The 26,055-nt window shown below is 41.3% G+C and overlaps 1 pseudogene across 1 annotated transcript; it reads right to left on the bottom strand.

Annotated features, from left to right (window-relative positions):
• Positions 1-4,116: 4,116 nt before the first annotated feature.
• Positions 4,117-25,726, bottom strand: LOC146518425 (uncharacterized; annotated as a pseudogene). Its single transcript, XR_014873983.1, has 11 exons — positions 25,585-25,726; positions 24,854-25,147; positions 20,790-20,939; positions 20,490-20,702; positions 10,485-11,257; positions 9,683-10,130; positions 9,451-9,593; positions 6,908-7,163; positions 6,354-6,822; positions 6,116-6,261; positions 4,117-5,854 (listed from the first exon to the last, which is right to left on the bottom strand). The product of XR_014873983.1 is annotated as an uncharacterized LOC146518425 (transcript).
• Between the last annotated feature and the right edge of the window lie 329 nt (positions 25,727-26,055).

The following is a 26,055-nucleotide window of genomic DNA, read 5'->3' as shown; positions in this document are numbered from 1 at the left end:
TAAAAAGGTAATTATATCTGCTCACAACTTTACTATTGTGTGCTATGAAAGCTTTATCATCATGTTTTTCATTATATTCTCTTATTTTGAAGAGCGGAGGACAATTTCATTCATTTGGGAAAAGATTATAATTTTACTTTATCAACTATTGATCGTTTCAATGAAGACAAAGACATGACGGCTGTATTTTTAGACTAATGAGATTAACGAGACTAATGGCACATGATCCCAAAGAATTTCAACAATGTCTTTGGACTGAAATTTTAGGCGCTCCAGATTTGCAAGGCACAGGTCACAGGTGATTGGGGGGTGTGTCCTACTATTTCTGTACAAATAGCTCACTTCACTTTTATTTATTCTCCCTTCTTTCTATTTCTATGGCTTTTTTTTTACATTTCTATGAGTGTTTATTTTGTGTGAGTGTATGAAACTGTTCTTTGGAAATAAATGTGATGTCAAACCACTAAAATGACAGCAGCCTGTGTCATTTGTTGTAAGTAGTAAGTGAGTAAAGTTTGATTTTCTTTCTAACACTTTTCTAGACTTAGAACAGCCACAAAGTGCTTTAAAAAAACATCACATGTTAAAGACATAGTGGTCACACATGAATCGAGTAAAATAACACAAAAACACAAACACTGCGCCTCTCTGAAAGCTTTCAAGCCACATTTCCAAGGATACCACAGAGTGACGGGTATGAAGAGAGATCGCTAAGCTGTTCTATAATTGTACAGCTAAGGTTTGAAAGTGCAATCACCCGTAGCTTTCAGCATACAGAATCACAAGAGGGCCTGGAGAATAGGGGCGGAGCGGTTCAATAATGTAGCTGCGGGGCCTTAGCCTGTGAGGCCATAAAAGGAACCAGGGAAGCCAAGGAAAAGCTTTAAAAATGGGGTGATATGTGAAGACTTCGGTATAAGCGTGAGTTAGAAGCCTTAACAGCAGCTTTTTGGTTTAATTGGTTAATAAATGCTGTAGTTGGACAAGAAAACAGAGCTTTACAATAATCTAAGCAGGAGGAAATGAAAGCATAGACAGGTATCACATAGTGATGGATTAATATCATCTTTGGGTCCAATTTAAAAATCTCAACACATTCATTTTATTTTCCGTTCCACATAAAAAACAACAATAACAGTACAATTCAAAATTAACGCTACTTTCAGCTGCTCCCTTGTCACCACAGCAGGTAACGTGTTTGATTGTTACACCAAATGTCCTTTTTAGACTCAATCCCAAAGGACATGCGTGTCACCAGCTGGAACTAAACCAGTAACCTTTTGCTTGCTAAGCAATGGGTAAATGTGTGGCACCACACTAGTAAGAGTAAAATTCAGTCATTAATAATTAAAACAGCAAGCATTAATTAAAGGTCAAAAACAGTTGCTGTGACATTTATACTCTCTGGACATCAGACCAGAAAGCTGTGTGTTACCTGATGAGACTTTTAACCCTCTCAGACTCAAATTAAACTTTTTGTTGCTAATGCACAACCAAGTCCTGCAGTGGAAAACTCATAAAATATGTATGTGGGGTAATCGGGTTGTTAGTTTTTAACTGTTGCAAATCGGCAACGCCTGCCTTGAGAGGGTTAAGGAGGGGAAACAGTGTCAGGTTTCTACTAATTCCCTACTGACAGACCTTTAACACACTCTGAGGCTTAACTTCAACATTTCTAACCAATACGTAAGGGTCACAGCACACTCATGAAGCTACCCAGTGTCCAATATTTTGTTTTGCAGAGGCTCAGATGTAATATTTTGTGTAGCTATGATTACTCTAGGTATGATAATCTGATGAGAGATGTGTCAGTGGGCTTGAGCTTTCTAGAGACTGACATGAAATCTCATGTTATGAGTGGAGCAACATCAAAAAGATAGAAGATATGTCAGCTGCCTGCTTTTGTTGGGGTGCTTGTTAACTCACGGGCCATAAGGCTAATGCAGTGGCCTGGTACTGAATCTACGCTGAGGTCTTCCTCATCAATAAAGGCAAAGAAGCCCCACACTCTGCCCTGACTGCTTCTTTTGTATGCTTTAATTTTAAAAACAGGGAAAAACACAGTAGAACCAGACATGAATGCAAGATACCAAGGGGACCAACTGGTATATATGTACAGGTTTACATGGGATCGTTTGCAGTGTGTTTGAGGGCACTGAGGACACACACACACACACACACACACACACACACTTGGCCCATCATTTGTATTTTACACTCTCATTTTAGCGCCCCATTTTGTGTAGCATCTTCACTTTCACTGACTGTTTTTCTCCATATCAGATTGCATTGCTGGATTTTTGACACTGTACTGAGTCAACGGGGGTTCAGATGCAACCCTCTCATCTCGCTTTATCCTGCAGCTCAAAGTCAACCATTCAAAGGCAGACAGCTTTGTCTTAAGGCCGAGCCACTGCTGTTGACAAGTTAACTGTCTGTGTCTGAAGGAACGTCTTTGACAGCAGTACATCACCGTTTCTAGTTCCTCTCGTGCCATCGCTATGCGCCTTTGAAGACCTTGACATTGTACTTCCTAACGTGTCACGGTGCATTTGTCTTCAGGACAATAAACTTTCCATCGTCTGATCCACGGGTAACAGGTGATTAGATTTGTGTCTCTAGGTTTCTCAGGGCAAGCACTTGCGTTGTCTCGAGGGCATGGATTTATTTTTAAACCTTTTCTTAAAATGGTCTTGTTGTGCTGCGTGCCCTGACAGATGAACTGAAGACAAGGAGCGGCTTGTAGCTTGACCTTCTCTTAAGTCCAGTATTTGTTCCCCATATGGGACAAGGAGAGGATCGTGTTATACGACGTGTAGTAGTTTGCATTCTTTCCTTGTTGAAAGATGACACTGAAGAAGCAAAGAAGGGAAGAGGGCATTAGGAGCCAAATATTGAGGACTTGACACTCGACAAAATAGGCCTAAATATTCAATAGAAATGTGATACTCGACCTCTTGTGCTCCTGGGTGTGCTTATTTGGAAGAAACACAAATATAGCTGTCTCCTCAGCAATGCTCTCAGAGCTCAGCCATTTGTTACAGCTTCAAGTCTTATTGTGGAACGACCTTTGATATGAAACAACTGCCTCCTTGGTGGCCTGAGCCTCCCGAAGGACGAAAGAGCGCTTACTGAAATGGTATTAAAATGTGAGTCCAGATTTAAATAGAAAATGCAAAGAAAAGTAATTTTTTCTATAGTTGCTTTTGAAGGTTTTCAGCAGCAGAAATGAAAATGTATTAGCTTCTAACAGAAGAAGCTAAGAGATATGAGGTGATATCAGATAAATAAACACATTTAAAGGAAGACTAATTGGACTATTAATTTAAAAAAGACAATATAATCAATTAGTTTTGCTCAACTTATCATTTCTAGTTTCTCAACTAGTTTTAGTCTGATTATCTTATTTTATTCAGCTTTATGACTCCAGGCTGATTTCAGTTCAATCTAAGCCTATCTAATATTAATCTCAGGTCGTTTCCCATTACCAGTGGAGTCACTATTCAATGTTCATAAAACCACTTCCCAAAAGGCTCCTTTCCCAAAGGAGGATGTCTGAGATTCACGTCAAAACAAAGATATTTAAAATCAGACACCTGCAGTAACATTGACATTAAATATGTAATTGATCTTGTTTTTCTTCACTGTGCTTTAATAAAATATTACAATATTACTTTAGCTTTCCTGTACTTTACTAGCTTTCCAGAATACTTCAGGTTTCTATTGGGTTTTCCATGATTTTCTTTTTATTAAAATAAAAAGCAATAATTTGAGATGTAGTGACGGTAAATGCCAAGACACTGCTCGGGTTTAAGCATGAGTAGGAGTGTTGCTGTAGGTTGTGGGTCACTAATGGGTCTATTTTCATTACACGACGCCGTGGCATGGTGCAACATATGTGCTGGAGCACATAGAAAAACTGTAAGGTCACTACACTGTCAGTAACATTATCACCACAGGGAACAGATTTACAGTTATCATAACCTAAAGAACGTCTATGTGATAACAGGCGACAGTTGACAACCAGGTTATTGCGAGTGATGAAGCTGTGCAGCCCACATTTAGACCACCACACACATAAAAGAGCATTTCAGTTCACTGTTATTAGGTTCTATATAATAATAATAATAATAATAATAATGGATTGCATTTTATATAGCGCTTTTCGGGGCCCTCAAAGCGCTGTACAATTCCACTATTCATTCACTCTCACATTCACACACTGGTGGAGGCAAGCTACAGTTTATATGTATTGTTTAACTTGTGCAGAGGTGCACCAAGTGTAAGTACACCTTTAAATCCTGACACATTTTCAGAAATTTCTCGAGCACTCCTACAAATATTTAAAAAAAATATCTGTTTAACTTTGATGACCATAATGTCTCTGAATAACTAGCTTCATGTCTACTTCTTTTGAGTTAAGCATTATTTAAGGCACACGACATAAAAGATATTCAACTGCTTGTGTGTTTATTTCTTGTCACGTAGTTGGTACATCAGACAAAAAAGCTCATATTGTGTGATTTCATCCAGACTGCGGTTCATTCATGTCTCCTTGACCTTCAACACAAAAGAGAGAGCAACAAACTAATGTCAAATGGTTCTGTTAATAGATCCACCACCTTTGCAGAGTACCTTTATCATGACAATAAAACAGAATTAACAAAATTATTTTACGCTGACAATTTCACAGCTCTTTGCTTTCAGCTTGTTGACCTGCGACTCTGCGATGTCAGCGCGCTCCTGAGCTTCCTCAAGCTCATGCTGAACCTTCCTGTTCCTGGCCAGGTGAGTGTTGGCTTGCTCCTCCTGAAAAGTAGAAGTTAAGGTAATGATGTCACTCATCAGTAAAAAATAACTTTCATTAAATCTCTTGATGCACGCTCAGTAATCCAGGTAAGGAAGTTAAATCTGTTTATCTGGACGTTTGTGGAGTTTTTAGTGGGAGAAACATTCCAGATGAACAGAGTCAACTTTCTGTGAACCATCATAAAATAATTCTGCTTCCTACTGTAAGTCCACTGCTGTCAACAGGGTCAGAAGTAAAGGTGTTACTTTGTCATGACTATCTGCTTTGCATGTGTTGAATATTTCACACTCACAGCTTTCTCAGACAGACAGCTGCAGCTTGTCCACAAGATCTTGAAGTCGGGTAATACTCTTCTTGTCCTACTCAGCCTAGAGACAACAGAGTCTGTCTGAAACTACAGAGACCTACTTCTTCTCTATCTGATTCATGAACGTCTTCAAAACAACTTCAGAGCACACAACACGCTCATCTTCCACAGTGAATCCACTTCAGACGCACACGAGGGACAACAACAAACAAATATGCACCAAACATCAACCCATCTGCATATGCAGCTGCACATGCAGCTGCACATGCAGGGGTTCCTGATCTCCTCAGTTTTTCAAAGTGAAAATCTGTTGAACAGCTCTAGCAATTTCACACAATTAGCATAGATATAAACACATAACTGTGTGTATTTATAGTTGCAACCAGAGAGTTTAGTTTCAGCGGTGGTGTACTCTTTATCACATCAATTTGTCAACTACTGTTGGAGCCACAGACTCTTCATATAATGGAGATTATTGCCCTCTAGGGGTGTAATGCATATTCTACACCCAGCTTGTTCTTGGCAGCACAACTTATAAAACGATATGTGATGATCACTCATCACTTCCTTAGTTAATTAAAAATTTTGGGATTTTATGCCAGAAAAAGCATTTCTGTTTTGTTGCATCCTACCTGATAAGTCAGCTCCTTCACTTTAGGTTCATTCTTGCGGACACCCTCTACAGCCACAGATCCACGTTTCTGCTCCACCTAAACCTCCACCTCCAGCCCCCGAACCTTTCCAGCCACAAGCCCAGATGTTTTTTATGGTAAAAAAAAGTGATATTTTATAACATTTTATGAACTTTTTTCCTACACAAAACAGTTCAGTGAAATAAACAGAGCCCACCTTTAGTTTTAAATGTGTTTGGGGTACCACTTCTACAACTTTTATCAAAGTAGTTTCTTAAATGATCTCACTTTACTGAGGAACTACAGTAAAGTAAAAAAAAAAAAAGACAATAAAACACATTTTTTCTGCAGCAAACAAACCCTCACCTCTAGTCTCTGGAGCTGCTTCTTGCCGCCTTTCATGGAAGATCCATGACGGTTTCGCGGACCAGGTTCAGATCTCCCTCGAGGTTTCTTTCAGCTCACTCAAGATCCATACGGAGCTTCCTTTCTTGCTCCAGTGTACCTTCAATCTTGTGCATTCACGCACACAGTAATTAGTGCCAGCTTCAATATATAAAAACTTGCTGCACTTGTGATAATTCAAACAAATATAGAAACTCACATCGTCCACTTGCTGCTCCAGCTTGGTCTTGGCCTTCGTCGGGCTGTTAACTTTGTTTTCCTCTGCCTGCAGGTCATCGAGGGTCAACTGATGGGCCTCTTGGAGGGCTTTCTTTTTTTTGGTCAACTTGGCAATGGACTCATCTTGAGCAGCCAGTTCCTCTGTGAGAGTGAATAAAATCATTATAGCATGCAGCTTCCACTAAACAACTGAAATGAGGCACAAACCTTGTTCTCAGTGGCATGTTTCTCCTTTTCCACTTTGGCCAGGGTCAGCTCTAAGTCATCAATATTCTTCTTCAGCTCAGAGCACTCGTCCTCCAACTTCCTCTTCTTGTCAGTCAGCTCAGCGTTCATTTCCTCCTCATCCTCCAGTCCTCGGCTGTCTCTTTAAGTTTGACCCTGAGTTGGATTTTTGCTTTAATGAGCCCCTCACACCTTTCCTCTGCATCAGCGAGGGCTTCACCCTTCTGTAAATGCAAAAAGGAAATGATACAGTCAGCTGTAAAAAATCAAGTTACAGAAAAATGGAGGCTCCAGTTCTCTTTAACATACTCTCTGAATTTGGATCTGCAAGTCATTCTTCTCCTGTACGAGAGAAACAATCTTTTCCTCCAGTTTTTTCCTCTTAGCCAGAGCCTTTGCTGGGTCCTCCTTGGTCTTTTCAAAGTCCTCTTTCATTTGTGCCATCTCTTTCTCTGCCTCTGCACTCCCGAGAAGTGGCCTTATTCTAAAGTACAGCTTCATCCACGGCCAGGTTTTGACATTCATGAATGCACGGATGTTGTACTGGATGGTGTAAATGGATTCTCTGTGGAGACAAAGTACAGGACATTTTTCTTTCAATGCTCAAACTGAATAGGAAAAAGTTACTGCTGTCTCACAGATTTTAAAAAAAGAAAACTGCACTGCAATCTTTTCTTAACTCAAAAAATTACATTTTGCGAGAACATTAAGTTCAGCATCTTCCTGTTCAATAACATGTCCCTAGAGGCCTCCGGCACTCTGACACACAGCTTTGTTGTCTATTAAAGACCTTAAACTACGTGACTAAGAGTAAGAATGATTCAGAATAATGCAGAAGCTCTGACAAATCCTGCATTTACCATGTGGTAGCCTAACAAGATGCTTTTATCTACCATAAAACTGAAGGAGTTACAGTCAGCTGTTGTACATTACCCATGACATCGTCAACATTTTTCATTACATTTTTGGGTTCAGTCAATGTAAAGTCAAACTGAGTTTAGGAGGTGGAGAGTCCTGAGACAAAAAAGTAAAAGTGACAGGCTGGAACTAATGTTTATGAGCGGCACCATTGTTTGTTGTTGGTCTGCATATGGAAGACTGTTAATGCTTGCATATGGTTAAATGCAAGAAAAAATGGTCATAAATACTATTGTTTGCTGTTTAAGTTCTAATGCAGATTAGCCATTTGATTTAGCACTTTTGAAAAAGCAATATCTTTTAATCTTGTGTTCAGTCGTTAGAGTGAATTACATAATTTGAGCATTTAAAAATACTCAAGTAAATATTGTGCTACAAAGCTTATGCACTGCTACTGTTAAAAAAGGTTTGGATTGGTTAATGTTCGCAGATGTGTGATAACAAACGTAATTTGTATTTAAAGGTTTTTCACCTGTGGCTGACTATGGCCGAAATGAAGATTAAAGAAAAAAGGGAAACAAAAGATCTGCCTGGTCATTGAGTGAAATCCAGTTAAACACCTGTGGTAGATGCATCAATCCCTTTCAAGCGGGGAAGCTGCACAAACATTAAGAGCTTGACAGTCAAGGTTAAGCAAAAACTTATTTAAAATGTTTCCATTATTATATCAAATATGATCTATTTTGATACTTTGAAAAGAAAAAAAGTTGGATTTTGTGATTGTTCCAGCATTCAGAGCCTGCTGGACTGAACTATGTAACTAGGAAATAGCGACTTTTTATGGCAATCACACCAAAATACTTAGCTTTCACAGACTAATGAAAAATAAAATTGTCCCTTAATTATTTAGAGCAGAAGTACTTTCTGTACATTAATCAAAGTCTCTACCTGCAGTGATATTAAACCAGGGACCTACCTGGTGTTTTAGTTTCATTGGGAATTAAGCAGCACACAAAATGTGGGTGCATGCTCCTTAAAGTTCTTCATTTGAGTATTTAAGAAAATGAATATTACCCTGAAAAGAGCCGACACTGTCTGGAAGGAACTGCCCTTCTTCTTGCCACCACCCACATAGCAAAATTGGTATGGCCCAGATCTGGCCCACATACCGCAAAGAATGACGGCCCTTTGGTGGCCCAGATCTGGTTTGCCAGAGCACAAGGCCAGTTGCAGACACACTGGTGGTCCTGTGCTGGCCCAGAACAGTTTCAGCTCTGGCCCCAGATGTCAGCCTAATGTGTACCTTAATCAAGCCATGTAATAACAACATGTGCCGGAACATAATAGTGCAAAAGTAACATGACGTAACTCTGTTCAGACAGTGATTCTTAGATAGCACTTTTCTACTCTCCCGGATTACCTAAAGTGCTCTATACGACATGCCACATTCACACATCTTCTCTGAACTGAGTGCTTCCTAACTACATTCATACACATTCACACTCTTGACATGCTGAAAGAGGGATCAAACCACTACCATAGCCGTATAGTATTGCAACATGGCAGTTGGGTCTTCTACCTAAAATGGGAAAATAGGAACATAAATAGTGTCATCATTGCCAGACCTGGCCCACATCTGGTTGACATACACCCTGCCAACACACCAGTCAGTCAGAAGTGCCAGCTTGATGCCGGATCCAGGCCAGACCTGTTGTCTATGAGCCTGGGCCACATAACCCAAACCACAATCGGGCCAGATGTGGCATGCCATCACATAAACAGTGTCATCTATGCCAGGCCTGGCCCATATCTGGATGACATACCACGTACCATGCCAGAAGTCACCCACCAGTGCCGGCTTGACACCAGATCCAGGCCAGACCTGTCTGCTATGTGGGCAGCCTTTTTTCCCACCTTTTGCACCTGTAAAGTGCATTTTGCAAACCGATATGTAAATAATGCGAAACAATAAATGCAATAGTCTTTCCGCATACCTTAAATTTTGTAGATACACGAGTTTATATAAAAACTTGGCACTTTTGCCAACATGCTGGTCATAGAGTTTGCTCTTGAAGGTCATGTCTGTTGCCTTGGAGAACATGCACTCCTCTTCAAGGATGGAGAAGATACCCATCGGCTGCCATGATGAAACAAGCAGTAAAAAAACAAAACAATTGAAAGTTGTTTTCTATTGTTTTCTATGCAAATGGACAGCACACGGCTCACCTTCTTAATATGCTCAATGCAGGCAGCCAAGTCCATACCAAAGTCAGTGAACTCCCATTCAATGCCCTCTTTCTTGTACTCTTCTTGCTCCAGGACAAACATGATGGTTGAAAAACTGTTGCAGTTTTTCATTAGTGAAGTTAATCCACAGCTGTTCCAGGCTGTTTAACTGAAAAGGGGAAAAAGTTTGTGTGTTGCTGTTCTGTACAGTATGAAGAAATGACGTTTGTACTTTACCTGCTTTACTACATTTAGCAACATGAACGTAAGACTATGCAGTGTTAGTTCTGCATACTTACATCAAAGATTTCAAACCCAGTGATGTCCAGGACAGATATGAAAAAAATCTTGGCTGCTTTGTATCCAGGATGTCATTGAGTCTCACAACCATCCACAAGAACATTTTCTCATAGACAGCCTTGGACAGAGCCATCACTCTATTATGAACCTAAGAAATAAGAGTTCGGGTTCTGATTATACTACAGAAGAGGATTTTTTTAAAATATATAAATTACTGTTTGCTCATAGACTACTTTTTAATTCCCTGTGGCACAGTTTGACCTTGGACCACCATTTCATTGCCAATCTGTACTCTTGGTTAAAAGAAATTCAGCAGTAAGAAATGAGAAGGTTACATTTTTCAATTCCTGATTTTACAGCCAGAAACACACAAAGACAACAGGGTTTTCTTCTCAGTTTAGCTATTAACCTTAATATTTTATAGCAATGAAGTGGAAAAAAAGACTATCAGCCCACAGCGAATACAGAGATGAGTTATCATTCCTAACTGTTTTAGTATTACCATAAGCCTCCAGAAGTAGGTTGGCTGCAATGATTTCATCCTCCAGCGACCCCCTAAAATGATGTTATCCAACACGTTTGTGTTTATCATTTTAAATTGGCAAGTGTATCACACATTTCTGCATCATATCACATCACTTAACTTGCATTTTCACATTTTGAGTTTCTATTTACATTTCGTTTACATTTCGCTGCAGACACTGCGACTGTTGCAAAGTGTTGGATGACACGTTAGTGTTGACAGTCTTTTCTGCACCAGATTCTCTGCTGGAAAATGAAACACACATGCAATGGTGTAAATCTGACATAATACAGTGCAGAAATGATCAGTTAGATCACTTAGAGTTGTTTCAGTCCAAAACAGATATCTTTCATTAAAACGTAAGTAATCATGATTGACTGATTCTCACAATCTGTGAAAAAATGTAATTTAATACAAATTGTGTTATTGAATTCATTTATTATAAGCTGCCACATTAAATCATTATAAATTCATATGTATTTATAGGCACCATCACCAATAAAGGGGAAGTACACAAGACATTATGTAAAATATAAAACATAGACATTTTATGGGTCGTTACTTTAATGGAGTTGCTGATCAAAGGGTTTATTACCTTGGAGCATGAACTGATAGGCATTATCAGAGATGGAGAAGATGTGGGGTGGAGCCTCAATCCTCTTCTTTCCCCTGTATCTTGCAACAACCATTGCATCATACACCAGGAGCCACTGGCAGGGGTTCACAGTGACGCAGAACAGGCCAGAGTAGGTCTGTTTGAGAAGCACAAGATCATATAAATGACAAGAAATAAAAGAAGCCCAAACATTATGAAGACCTACACGTCAAATACATAAAACAGATCTCATAACAATGGTACACATCAAAGTGGAATATAGTGGATGTGTAACCTGGACGTGTGTCCCTCTATCTATAAAGAGATGATCTATACTGCTCGCCCAAGTGCAATGTCTACAATATCTGAATCTAGGTTTGGGAAGGAGATTGGCAGTAGCAACTCTGTAAGAGCAATAAGACTTCCAACCCACATAACACGCACAACCACAGGTTTGTGAAACAAAGTTTGCTTTATATATATTTTCCTTGGATCAGTTCCCTTTGCTCATCCTCAATGTAGGGATACCTTTAAATGCAGTAACCATCTCAAATGCATAACAAAAATAATTGAACAATCAAAATAGATTTAAGACAAGAAACACAATATTTCAACACCCCAAGAAAAGGAAAAAAGAAAAGAAAATAGCATGTGAGTGTCCAGTTCCTTATGGTGTCAGTTTATTCAGTTACCCACTGCCCTGGGTTAAGAACTGAAAACGACCTGAATCTCAGGCGGGGAAAAAGTAGCAAAAGAAAATGATAAAGTATCTCTCAGGTGGGCTTCCCTTTGTTTTTTTCCCTACCGCCCTCCTGGTACGGCAGGCATCCACGTGTTGGCGTCCTGACACACAGAAGGCCTCCACAGCAGCAACAGTGTCTTAGACCCACGATACCAGCTCCTCACTTGGCACACATGGAACTGTACCTCAAAAAAAAACCAGTCAGAATAGTTCAAAAAGTTCGAAGAAACACTCCGACTCCTTCGAGGTAGGTACCCGTCTGTGGTTCACCGCTAACGACAGCTCTCTCACAAATGTTAATTGAACCTCTTTTTTTTCTCTCTTTCAACTGGAAAACCGTGCTCCGCGGCAGCATGGAGTTTTTCCTTGCCGTCTTTGTTCCCCTACACCACACCTTCACGCGCACCGAGCTGCAGATGATGCCTTCAGGGCATGCCCGGAAATTAAACTATCAAACAAGAACTACGATGCATTCAAAGAACCCTGTACTTCTGATTGCTGTAAATCTTACCAGGGTTACATTCTCCCCCTCTAGACTGCATGAGTCCCAGCATGCATACCTGCCCCCACAGGTACAGACACGTGTGAAATAGCAGCCCCTAAAGCCTGAAAGAATGAACTGATGGCCAAGGTTAAAGGCTCCCCCAGCTCATCGTAGGTGAGTTTCCGAGGAGGACGTCTCTCCCTAGCTGAACGCCTGACACTTGTGTTCTCGGACTCTTGACTCTCAGATACTACATTGTCAGTGTCTGCAACTACAGGGTCTGTGGTGATGAGATCTGTGTTCTCTTCATCAGGTGAGATTTGTGTTATATCAGGTTCAGGAATATCAATCACAATATGGTCCGGAGTCCTACAGTGTGAAGTAGGATGTGTAACTGAACCACTATTCTCAGAGCTAACAAGAGGAGTTCCTGGTTGAAGCTCGTGAGTAGGTCTTTCAGGTAAGTGTGCGGAACTTTGGGGCACAAAAGAAGGGGTGTCTGGGTTTAATACCCTGGAAACTGGCTGAGGCTCATTGAAGCCTCCTTCCCTCTGCAGGAAAGGATTCTTCGTGATGATTTCTGGCACCCATGTATTAGGATACAGTTCATCTTCATCACTATACGACTCGTCCTCCTGACAATCAGTGTCCCCTTGCACGCCTTTTGTTGTTTTGCCCCTCAGTCTCATTTTTCTCGATGCGTCAGTGGAAGAACTTTGCTCTCTGATCTCAGTTACAGGTAGGAACCCGCACGGCAAAAGAAGGTCTCTATGCAACGTACGGTGTGGCCCCTCCCCTGCCTCAGGTTTGACTACATAAACAGGACTGTTGCTAATCCGTCTGACAACAACATGGATTTTCTGTTCCCACCGATCTGCCAGTTTGTGTTTCCCCCTGATATTCACGTTTCTCACTAAGATCCTATCCCCTTCTAAGAGTTCAGCTGCCCTGACCTCCCTGTCAAACCTAGCCTTGTTCTTCTCTCCCATCTTCTTGGCATTTTTAGCAGCTAATGAGTAGCTCTCCTGTAGGCGTTGACGAAGGCCCTTGACATACTCTGAGTGGGTCTTGTGACTTGCCATATCAGGTTGGATTCCCAGGACAAGATCAACTGGCAGTCTGGGCTGCCTACCAAACATTAGTTCGTAAGGCGAATAGCCTGTTGTACTGTTTCTCGTGCAATTGTATGCGTGGACCAGAGGTTTGACAAAATCTCTCCAATGATATTTGTCTCTCTCTTCCAGGGTCCCTAGCATACCAAGGAGGGTCCGGTTAAACCGTTCCACTGGGTTTCCCCGGGGATGGTACGGGGTGGTACGGACTTTGTCTGCTCCTATCAGTGTGCAGAGTTCTCTGATCGTCTTAGACTCAAAGTCCCTGCCCTGGTCGCTGAGCAGACGACTGGGGAACCCGTAGTGAACAATAAAGTTCTCCCATAAAGCCTTCGCAACAGTTCTGGCTTTCTGATCCCTAGTTGGCACCGCCACAGCAAATTTTGTAAAGTGGTCGGTGATGACTAAAATGTTTCTCGTGTCGCTATCATCTGGCTCAAGGGATAGATAATCCATACAAAGAAGTTCAAGCGGATAAGTAGCAGAAATGTTTTCCAAAGGCGCGGCCCTCTGAGGCACAGCCTTCCTCCTGAAACAGCGTTCGCACTTTTTGCACTTCTCCTCGATATCTCTGGCCATTCTCGGCCAGTAGAACCTGGCACGAGCAAGTTGAAGTGCACGCTCAGAACCGAGATGGCCAACATCATCATGCACTCCTTGCAGTGCCCTCTCTCTGAACTGTTCGGGTAAGACCAACTGATACACCAGTTCACCTCGCTCAGACCACTTCCTGTACAGGACACCATCCCTGAGTTCAAGTTTTTTCCACTCCCTGAGAAGAAGTTTGACATCGGGATGTTCAAGATTTGTCTCTCTGAAACTGGGTTTTACAGCTCTCCTCACAAAGGTGATGACACGTGAGAGAGACGGATCATTATTTTGAGCATTACACCAGTCAGAGTTAGCCATGGATGGTAAAGTGTCCTCACCGAAAACATCAGGCACTACAGAAGGGTCGACAACAAGAGACTCTGCAATGACAGGCCGCTCTGAATGAGGGTGACGTTCATCTCTAACCATCACAAGATGACGTTGACATAATGCAGAGAACACCTCATGATCCATGTCATCTCCTGCTTCCATGAACCGTTTTTTCATGTCCTCTATTCTCTCTCTTTCTTTAGTGAAAGCTTCATCCTCAAGAGGAGGACCTTGAGGCCGCCGGGATAACCCATCTGCATCGCGGTTGGCCTGCCCTGCTCTGTACTTGATGGTAAACTGGTAAGTAGAAAGAGCGGCTAACCAGCGATGACCAGCAGCATCTAACTTCGCAGATGTCAAGACGTATGTGAGGGGGTTGTTGTCGGTAAGCACAGTGAAACTTGACCCATAAAGGAAATCACTGAACTTTTCACAAACGGCCCATTTTAAGGCCAAGAATTCGAGTTTGTGCGTGGGATAGTTTCTCTCGCTCTTGGAAAGACCTCGGCTGGCATACGCGACAACTCTGAGCTTCCCCTCCTGCTCTTGATAGAGCGCTGCCCCCAATCCATTGCGACAAGCGTCAGTATGTACAACATATGGTAGTTGTGGATTCGCAAAAGCAAGGATGGGCGCAGACGTCAATTTCTTGATCAGAGTTCTGAATGCATTCTCACACTCGGAAGTCCAGTCCTCACCGAGCGGTGCATTAGGGCTCACAAGAGGCGTGAAGCGCTCCCTCTTGTACACTTTGCCCCTTTTCTTTGGTGGATAGTAGCCTGCTGTCAGGCTATTAAGAGGTTTGGCTATCTGGGAATATCCTTCGACAAACCGCCGATAATACCCAGCGAAGCCTAAGAAACATTTAAGCTCTTTCCTATTTGAAGGACGAGGCCAGTCTCTCAAGGCGGATATCTTGTCAGGGTCAGTATGAACTCCTCGTGCATCCACGACATGACCAAGATACTTCACTGACGCCTTAAAGAAGTGACATTTTTCCGGAGAAAGCTTTAGACCGAAATCTTTAAGACGGTTCAGCACCTTCATGAGTCGTGCTTCATGTTCTTCCAATGTGTCTGAAAAGACAATCAAGTCGTCCAGAAACACCAATACCTCACTGAGATGCAAGTCACCGACACACCTTTCCATAAGGCGCTGAAATGTGCTTGGTGCGTTCGTGACACCCTGAGGCATGCGATTGAATTCAAAGAAGCCGAGGGGACACGTGAAAGCGGTTTTAGGCTTGTCTTCTTTGGCCATCTCAACCTGGTAATAACCAGATTTAAGGTCCATGACGGAGAACCATTTAGCACCGCTAAGGGCAGCAAAGGTCTCCTCAATGTTTGGAAGAGCGTATGCATCTCTGATGGTTCGAGCATTTAGCTTCCTGTAGTCGATGCATAACCTGATAGAACCATTCTTTTTCCGGACCAAGACCACTGGGGATGCAAAAGGGCTCTGTGACTCTTTAATGATTCCTGCATCAAGCAGTTCCTTAAGATGCTCCTTGACTGCCTCCCTGTCACTGGGATGAATAGGCCTTGGCCTCTCCTTAAAAGGAGTCTCGTCATGTAGCCTGATGTGATGTTTCACTGCAGTGGTGTGACCATATGACAGGTCATCCACAGCAAAGACTTCTGGAACAGATCTAAGCTTGGTGATGATACGATCTTTCCATTGTTCAGATATTGGTGAATCATCAAGATTGAACTCGAGGTTGTCACTGTCAGGCTTATTGTGATGAGAGTCACCTTTCACTGGTCCAAGCGATGTGACCTGCTGAGCTGCACATATTTGAGCAATGATGCATTTTGGCTGCAGCGTAACATCATGGTCACTAAGATTACGCAGGACGACCGGGACCTTGCAGCTAGACTTAAATGGAATCTCCATCAGAGCAGCTTCAAGGAACACGCCACCTGGCAACCTGTGATGTTCATTGGGTTCAAGCACAAATGTGGTCTGACTGTTCCTTTTCAACCTGACATCACCTGTGATGCAGCACTTTTGTTTTGCAGGGATGGTGATGGAGTTTCCACCATGTAACCTGACAGGGTGAGCATGGTTGTTGAGGTCGTGGATCTGGGCAATATGCTGGAAAATCACTGCAAAATCCCTAGAGAAGAGTTTGCAAACAACCTCTGGACCATCCTGTTCAAGTACTTGTTCATAGAGTCGTAATAACACATTGGTACCAATCAACAGGGGGGTCCTGCTGTTGAACTGACACTCTGGCACCACAAGTGCTAACACGACTAGCTCCTCTTTCCTGCCAGGAACGGACAGCGGGAAAGTGACACGTGCTTCTATGTAACCAAGATAGGGGACCTGCTGTCCACCTGCTCCTTCGATTTCAAGAAGGGCATGAATTGGATGTATAGGTAAGTGAGACAGATGGTTCTTATGGAAACACTCGGACACTGTTGTAACTTGTGAGCCGGTGTCCATTATGGACTCACACTGTACACCCTCAAGAAGGACAGAAGCCGCACAACGAGGACCTACAAGCCCTGCAGGTATAGATCGCTCTGTGCAACGGTGGGTTTCAGTCATTGTGTGGGTTATAACTTTCTTTTGTGTTCCAGCACCATCAACTGATCTGTTGGGACAGGGGTTATCATCAACTGCAGCTCCTGGATGTCCCACAACAGGAGCTGCTACTAGTTTAAAGTGAATGGGGAAGCAGCCTGCTGAGCTAAAAACTTATCCTGCCTCTCCCGGAGTTCTGCATTTTTCTTGCGAACCAGTGTGGGGTTGGGTTCATTGGAGCAATGAGCAGCAATGTGGTTGTCTTCCCCACACTTAAAACAAAACCACGGCCTCGGCATTCCAGGCACCTTAAGGCCTCTCTTCATGTTACTACTACTGATTGCAAAGCAGTCGGTCTTTTGAGTACTCTCTCTCTGATTTTGTGCTAGTTTTTCAACTTGCTTTGTCAGTTCAGCTATCTTGTTCTCAATGTTAGAGGTTTCATCTCGCTTTGCTTTTACCACTAGGGGAGGATTACTATCATGAGTGAGGCTCGGTGGCCTTTTGTTTAGCTTTTCCAGCTGTTTAGTTAGCTCATTTACCTTCTTTTCAAGCTTTGATGTCTCATTCGGCTTTGTGTTAGGCAGTGGGACAGGCTCACAGTCATAAGAGGGCATATCAAAAATATGGTGGGCATACATGTTAGCTTTCGAAGCACCTAAATGCTTTTTCATCCTATCAAGCTTTGTGGAACGGCGGTCTTCCTCAGTTCTCAGCATGAGGAGGAATTCGGGAAATGTTGGTGGATTTCCCTTTTTGCACTCTAACTGTAAGCCGATGATGATGCTCTGATCCCAACAGCCCCTACAAAACTGTCTGAGCAAATGATCATTGGAATTTTCAGCTGAGGCTCCCCCTCTAGAAATTGCTCTTGTGAGGAGGCTATGGAGCCTGTTCAAGTATGCTGATGGCTTCTCTCCACTATCTTGGTTAGAGCCAAGAAATGCCGCAAACAACTCCCCTCCATCCTCCACAACACCAAAAGCAGAGTCAAGTTGAGTGATGTAGACACTTGGTGGTAAAGAGATGCCAAGAGGCTTCACAACATCAGCTGCTGGACTCAGCAAGCTCTCAAGAATCCTTCTCACCTTGTGAGCATCATTCAAGGAAGGATCGTTAAGGAGAAGATCAACTTGGGTGCGCCATGTTTCGTAGTCCACCTCACCGTTTGGCCTTGGCATCCGCCCAGAGAAGGTGCGCAACCTTATTTGTGGGGATGGTGAAGTGGTGGACTCACTTCGGATGACATGCTCCACAATCACTTTCTGGATCTGGGGGGGGTTAAAAACATCCTCACTGATGTGGACTGGGCTCGTTGGTAAACTAGCAGATGCACTATAAATATGTGTGGGCTCCGCAGGCTCATTTTGATCATTATTAGGTGTGTTAGCATCTTGAGCTGCATGGGGCAGTGTAGCATTACTGTGTACGTCATGTGATGTGCCCTGGTTCCCATGCAGTTCCTCCTGAAGCACATTCAAGAAACCTTTCCTGCCACTGTCTGCGACAGACTTTAGTTCGTCCAGGTATCTGCGAGCTATCTCCCTCCCCACCACTTCCTGACAAACATCTCTAATGGTCCTCGCAAACCACATCACAGCGGGGTCCTTTGGACTTGGTACGGTACCCAAGGTAATGGGGTCGATTCTAGAGATAGACCTGTCAGATGCATATTGGATCAGGGCTCTACCCTCTGGTTGTCCTGATTCGTCAGGGATCCTGACTAATTTAGAAATGTCTCCATTAACTTTGAACACAGCAGTTATTTCCTCATCTGTGTATTCTGGTCCTATACCTGTTACATACAGGGAGTTCTGACCATTAACCTCAAAACGGTTGCAAATATCCATAACTGACTCAGTGGAACAAATGTCAAAATCTCAAACGTGCGTAGTGTGGGGTGGAAGATCAGAAAGCTACTATTAACCAATCTCCTGGCTGGCTCGCCACTTTTTATGTAACCTGGACGTGTGTCCCTCTATCTATAAAGAGATGATCTATACTGCTCGCCCAAGTGCAATGTCTACAATATCCGAATCTAGGTTTGGGAAGGAGATTGGCAGTAGCAACTCTGTAAGAGCAATAAGACTTCCAACCCACATAACACGCACAACCACAGGTTTGTGAAACAAAGTTTGCTTTATATATATTTTCCTTGGATCAGTTCCCTTTGCTCATCCTCAATGTAGGGATACCTTTAAATGCAGTAACCATCTCAAATGCATAACAAAAATAATTGAACAATCAAAATAGATTTAAGACAAGAAACACAATATTTCAACACCCCAAGAAAAGGAAAAAAGAAAAGAAAATAGCATGTGAGTGTCCAGTTCCTTATGGTGTCAGTTTATTCAGTTACCCACTGCCCTGGGTTAAGAACTGAAAACGACCTGAATCTCAGGCGGGGAAAAAGTAGCAAAAGAAAATGATAAAGTATCTCTCAGGTGGGCTTCCCTTTGTTTTTTTCCCTACCGCCCTCCTGGTACGGCAGGCATCCACGTGTTGGCGTCCTGACACACAGAAGGCCTCCACAGCAGCAACAGTGTCTTAGACCCACGATACCAGCTCCTCACTTGGCACACATGGAACTGTACCTCAAAAAAAAAACAGTCAGAATAGTTCAAAAAGTTCGAAGAAACACTCCGACTCCTTCGAGGTAGGTACCCGTCTGTGGTTCACCGCTAACGACAGCTCTCTCACAAATGTTAATTGAACCTCTTTTTTTTCTCTCTTTCAACTGGAAAACCGTGCTCCGCGGCAGCATGGAGTTTTTCCTTGCCGTCTTTGTTCCCCTACACCACACCTTCACGCGCACCGAGCTGCAGATGATGCCTTCAGGGCATGCCCGGAAATTAAACTATCAAACAAGAACTACGATGCATTCAAAGAACCCTGTACTTCTGATTGCTGTAAATCTTACCAGGGTTACAGATGGTTCTCACTGTCACTTGTAGGTGGTTGGAGAAATGAGCAGGTATAAAGACTTTGAAGGGACAAATGGGTCTGGCCATAACAAATTGCATTTCTGGCATCTCTGAAGCAACCGACATGTTAGCAGGTGTGAGTGAGGGGTTGTATGTGCCAGAAGTCTGATTTGTGGTGTATCCACATCCAGACATTTAAATCCAGGTGGCTGCTGATATATCACTGACAAAAACCTCTAGGCACCTTCAGAAATCTTGTCAGCATGTAAGGCAGGGGTGGTCATAATTATTCAGCCTTCAGCAAACATACATGTCTCTCCACAAACTAAAGTTTTGTGTTTCATTTTAAACGGGTCGTACGTAGATCATCCATGCTCCATAGCGCTCTTTGAGGTTATATAGCACAGCAGGCTCACTGAGGTGGGTGATAACAACTGTGTCCTAAAACTTATCGAACTTTGGAGGGTTCATTGGGAAGACTTCATCTTCTTTCACGGTGAGAGTCTGCACACAACAAAACAGTGAAGAATTTGAGCAAAACGTATTCAGATGTTTCACATGTCTAATTTACTGCCTGCTAAAAGTGTACAGTACAAACAATTCCCACGGAGTTTAGGATCAGCTTTCTGGGATTTCCATACCCAGATTATTGAATATGCATCAAAACATGTACATACCTTCCCACCCTGAATTTCAACTGTGAGTTTGCTACCCTCCTTCTTCACAATTCTCCCCTTTAAATACATGTCAGTGGGCTCAGACACAAAATAAGCCGTTTTTGGCATCAAAGGGAGTGTTTTGAGCCTCTATTCTCTCCTTTTCAGGTTTCTGGAGATATATGGCTGCTGGGCCAAAACGCTCCATGTGTGGGTCGACTTGTTGAACGCTCGCTGTCAAAATAAAAAAGTAAAATTCAATTAATATTTTAGGGCACTTAACTGACTCAATAATGAAAAAAAATCTGAGCGAGGACTCACTTCTGTTGGCAGCCTATCATTAGAGAGCTTTCATGGAGGTTGGGGGTGCTTCTTTTATACTGAAATCTCTGGCCACCATTTATCACCTCATTCTTAGGTCACTGCGCTTCTGAATGATAGCAGATTGCTTCCTAAGCTCATCATGTCAGTCTATCCTCCAAAACAGAAAAACAAACAACTCAACAATTCCTCACAAAAAAGCAACCTGTAAATAACTGAAGGGGTTGTTTATGCATTATCATACCTAAACCTGAAAGGAAGAATGAATTCATGTATGCTGCATTTCTACAGGCTTTTATGAATTCATAAAAAATGTAGAAAAATAACTAATGACAGTCTTTGTGCACATATGACAGATTACATTATCAGCACAGGGAAGAGCCACACCATTAAAACACATTTTTGGCAGAGAAATTGTTTCAAACATCTCTTAAGCAAAGGCCCAAGCATTAAGCAGAAGCTAATTTGAGATCACTTTATGGTCCATTATCATGATGTGCTTCCTCTATAACATAGGTGTCAAACTCTGGCCCACGGGCCAAATTTGGCCCACAGCCTAATTACATTTGGCCCGCGAAGCCATACCAAATTACTATTAGAGCTGGCCTACTGGTATTATACAGCTAATATATATATTGTTTAGTATTAAACTTTACTTGTTCCATATTCAGTTTTTCAGCAAAACATGTTTGAGTCCATAAGAAAAGATTAATTCTTATATCTGGAGGAATTAACGTTAGCCCACGACTTTGTTCCAGTTGTGAATTTTGGCCCACTGTGTATTTGAGTTTGACACCCCTGCTCTATAAAGAAAGAGGACACCTAAGCTCTGTATTTCTGACTGTTAGTACAGTAACTAGGTCACAAACACATCACGTTCAATTGTGTTAAGTTCTTTCATGGTAAATAGAGATCTTTGCAAGTCTCTTATCGTTTCTATTCTGCGCAGCGAGTTTGCTTAGTGCATGCTTAGCACTGATTGTAGTTTGTGTTTGAGGCTCTGATGCTACAAACACTGATGGTACTCTGAGAAAAATACCATACACTACCATACCATACACTGTTGAACTGTGCAGGTGCACGTCATTTCACGTCAAACTATTGACTGCTGTTAATAGCACGAGTAATCTACTGAAGCGCCTGACACGAGAGCATAGACGAACACTTCTGAGTGATTCTTGTTCATCATCCATGGATAACATCGCGGCAACTCCTGCTAAGCAGGCAAAACTTGATTTTACTTCAGCAGCACAGAAAGCGTCTGAAGGTGAGCTTAAAAAAATAATTGCAGGCTACATTGTGTAAGAGATGCTACCGCTGCCTACTGTAGACTCCGTCTTTAAAAAAAACTTATTTATTATTTAAAGAGTTTAATTTCTATTGTTTGCCCACTCAATGTTTATAGGGATTTTAAGAAGTATTTAGTTAAATTACTTATTTAGTAATTAAGTTACTTTTCTGACACAGTAATTAGATAAGTATTTTAACTACAATATTGACTAAGTAATTAGTAATTAATTACTTTTTTAAAGTAACTTACCCAACACTGTACTGGACCAGCCAGTGCTGTGAACAGGGTGAAACATGGTATTAACAAACAAGAGGAGGGCAGGAGGTCGGGAAATCCCAATTTTTTTGTTGTTTTGTTTTTAAGCGTTCAACTGCATCCGCTCCATTGCTTTATAGATAGAAAAAGCACCAAGTAATCAACAGTGAATATTTGTCTTAATGACAACAAGTGAACAACTTGTTCACATGGCAGAGCACCTGTTCGCCTTTGGTAAACAATCTATCTTGGCTTCAAGGAGGCCGAGTTATTTTTGAACTGCTAATGAGGAAAATATTCCCCTGTGTGTGATAAATGAGATATCTCTGCAGGTTTTTGGCAGCAGACTGACAATTTTGCTTCTGTGTGTTCATTTATTGTTAAGTGACAAAAAGGTCAAATCAGTAGAGCAGACAGAGAGTGAGGAAAGGAGAGATTAAGGCTGATTTATAGCTTACTTGGACTGATGCTGAACCTTTCTTAGTTGCCTTTTGGAAAGTTCAGGTAAGTTAAATACCAAAAAAAAAAAAAAATAGAGCGTCACATGTTTTGTTAATTGGACTACCAGTGTTTACATTTCCTTGTGTACCACATGCCATTTGTTACTGATATTGCAGACAGATGGATGATGCAAAGATGTTTTGGTGCTGACTGCAGTGTGTATGATTTCCTTTTTAGAATCATGAAATATATACAACCCTCCTATAAATAACAGATGGGGCACACCTTTTCTGCTCTTAGGGTTGTTAGTAAAAGGTTTTGAATGTGTAACGATGTCTTTATAAGTCTTTTGCATCACTGTAGGGTCCACTCTTCAGAACATTGCTTCTAGACTTTGACTGGACCATTACAACTTCTTTTCAGTAATTCTGTCACAAGTTTACTTGTGTGCTTGGGATTATTGCCCTTGAAGGATGCTCTTCAGTATCATTTTGCTTATCACGTCAGAGCTGTGCTGAATGTATCTACTGCCTTTAGCCGTCTGTCCAAAAGCCAGAGCTATTTTGACCAAGCTTTAGCTGTGAAACTGATGACTGAATTTTTCTCTATACGTTTAGACATTTTTCCTAAAGTGTTCTGATTTGTTCATATTCAACATTGCAAAATCTTTTTTTTTTTTTTTTTTTTTTTTTTTTACAGAGGTGAGGCTTTCTTCTGGTAACCCTTCCAAAAAAGCCAAGCTTGTCCATGTTTGCAGATGACGCTGTGATGTGAATTGAGCAGCTCAAAGAGAGAGAGAGAGGTGGAGGTAGGAGGTAGCAGTGAGTCCAGTCTGCTTAATACAAATTCCACTATCAATTTTTGGCTAGGATTAATTTGCATATTTGTTTTTGATGGGCAAAATTATGGCAGATATGTCACAGTGTGAACTCTCATCAAGCTCTAAGGCCAACAGATCTGCCTGTTCTCTCTCATTCTGTAATGGATAAATGCAGCTGCTCCCACATCCTCATTCATTACAAAGTGCATAACATTTTTTCCTGACTAATTACATTTTATTTAAAAGGACTTTTATAGGACTATTACACTCACTTTAGCCCGATAAGTTTTGGATGGTTTGGAGTTTGAAATCATTCTTATTTAGGTAATATTTAGCTCCCTAGTTCTTCTGAAACAAACATTGTATCTCCTCTCCCTTAAAGGCTGCCATCCTACTTTAAACCAACTTTCTGCTGATTTTAACAACGAGAAGGTCCAGGTGAAAAAGTCATCCTCGTAGGACAAGCTTCCACTCCCTTCACATACATACAGATCCAAGAGTAAAAAAAACCTACAAGAAGCAGAACGTTTCAAGCTCTTTGACGCTTGAGTTTTTGGCTAACAGGAATTGATCAGATTTCATCATTTGAAAGTTTGGCCAAGTTTAATTTGATGTTCCACCGTTGTATATTTGACAAAAAATAACAAAAAACATAACTGGTCTGACTTTGCAGTAACGCACACAACTATAAAACAGAGAGCAATGATAGTAAGCATGGAGGAAATGTAATCATGTGGCTGTTGATTATGATTTGTTACTTTGTAAATTAACTCCTTTAGTACAGTTGCAAAAGAGATGAGCATCAGATTCAAGTGCTTGAAATGCAGGGCTTAACCCACAATCTGGAAAGCTGTATAAACTGGAAGATAGCTTAGATAAAATTCTGTCTAGGTGCAACCAACTAGAAATGTTTAGTGCTGACAGTAATACGCCAGTGTAGCTAAATCTTGTATATGTAATTCAGGTGTATAAATGTTGTATAAAACGTAATAATTAAACATCTTTTCACGTTGATGTATTTTTAATACTAATCAATTCTATTTTCTACAGGTAGATGAGTCTTTGCATACACATAATTCAGTTTTTTGCTACAATGTCATGTTTACATCATTCCTGTAAATCTATTCCACTGTGCCAAGGTTTTTTCTAATATGGGAAAATCTGCAAATAACATTCATGTGGATTGTTTCCTTTTTTGTGTGTATTACTATTTTTTTACTATATCCTTTTTAAAACGTGAAAAAAGTAGTTTTGCACCTGTGGTCTCTCTTACTCTTCCAGCTTTGTCAGTTAGCACTTCATGAGTTGTTGTTCCATCTCTCCATGTCTTCCTTTTTTTCTCTTCTCCTTCGGCCACATTCTTGTGTAGATAATTAAAAAACAGCATTAGTTCATTGCTTTTATTAATTACCTTTAAACCTTTAGGGGGAAAACTCACATGGCAATGGGATTTTGTGATAAGTAGTTATTAAATATGTCTTACTCAATCAAGTTTACATGTATCCTTTGATTTGTGAGGATCACATTACTGCCTGTGGAAAACAACCTTGGCTGTGGTCAGAAAAAAGACAGGAAAGGTTTCATTAAAGGTTCTGCTGAGAACTATGGAAAACAGCATGGGTGTTTAAGCTTGACAGGAGAGGCAGCTGGTGCTTTTGGGATACATAGTAGAGTTTATACTGGGTGCACTACATCAGTGAACTCTTAAATTATACTTGTCTGATGGACATACAGGTTTCATTTCAATCCATATGTTCCCCAGTATTCATTTAAATATGCTTAAAGTTCAGTTCAAGGTGACCTAGATCAATTCCCTATATTCAAAAATCACAGTAAACCAGTGACATATCTTTACAATCTATTACAATTAGAGTTCACATAAAAAAGCAAGACTGGAAATTCTACCAAATTTCTCAGAACAATGCATGGAATAAATAATCAGTATGAAAGCTGAATAGCATATAGAAAAATCTGAAAACATGTCATACCATGTTTTAAGATAGTTCCAAGGGACTGTCCCCGGTTTTCCCGTCTTCTGTCCAATGCAAGCTGGTACAGATTCAAGCATCACCCTGTGACCTGAATAAAACATTTTGTATAATAATAATAAAAAAAGACTAAAATAAAAGAATACAAGAATAAATTATTTTTAGGTAAATGCAGGCTCTCGGTGAAAGCTGGTGAAGCAGTGTAATGTTAAGAGACAAGAAGATGATCATGATGGTGATGATGACAGAGAAGCCGGTAACATGATCAACATGTTTGCACCTTTGCAACTCGAGGCATATAAGATGCCAGTGACTACCACTCATGTGGAAGTCATTAACACTGCCAGGAAATGAGTGCATCCCAAACTACTACTGCTTTAATAACCAGACCTTGCACTTAAGAAAAAAATAAATTGTAATTCAATTTCTTTTTCAAAAAAATCAGGAATAGTCGATTCATTTGCATAACAA

Source organism: Neolamprologus multifasciatus, chromosome 5, assembly GCF_963576455.1.
Source record: "Neolamprologus multifasciatus chromosome 5, fNeoMul1.2, whole genome shotgun sequence".
In the NCBI taxonomy this organism is placed as follows: domain Eukaryota; kingdom Metazoa; phylum Chordata; class Actinopteri; order Cichliformes; family Cichlidae; genus Neolamprologus; species Neolamprologus multifasciatus.
The sequence above is the reverse complement of the archived record's forward strand: the minus strand, read 5'-3'. Positions and strand labels throughout refer to the sequence as shown.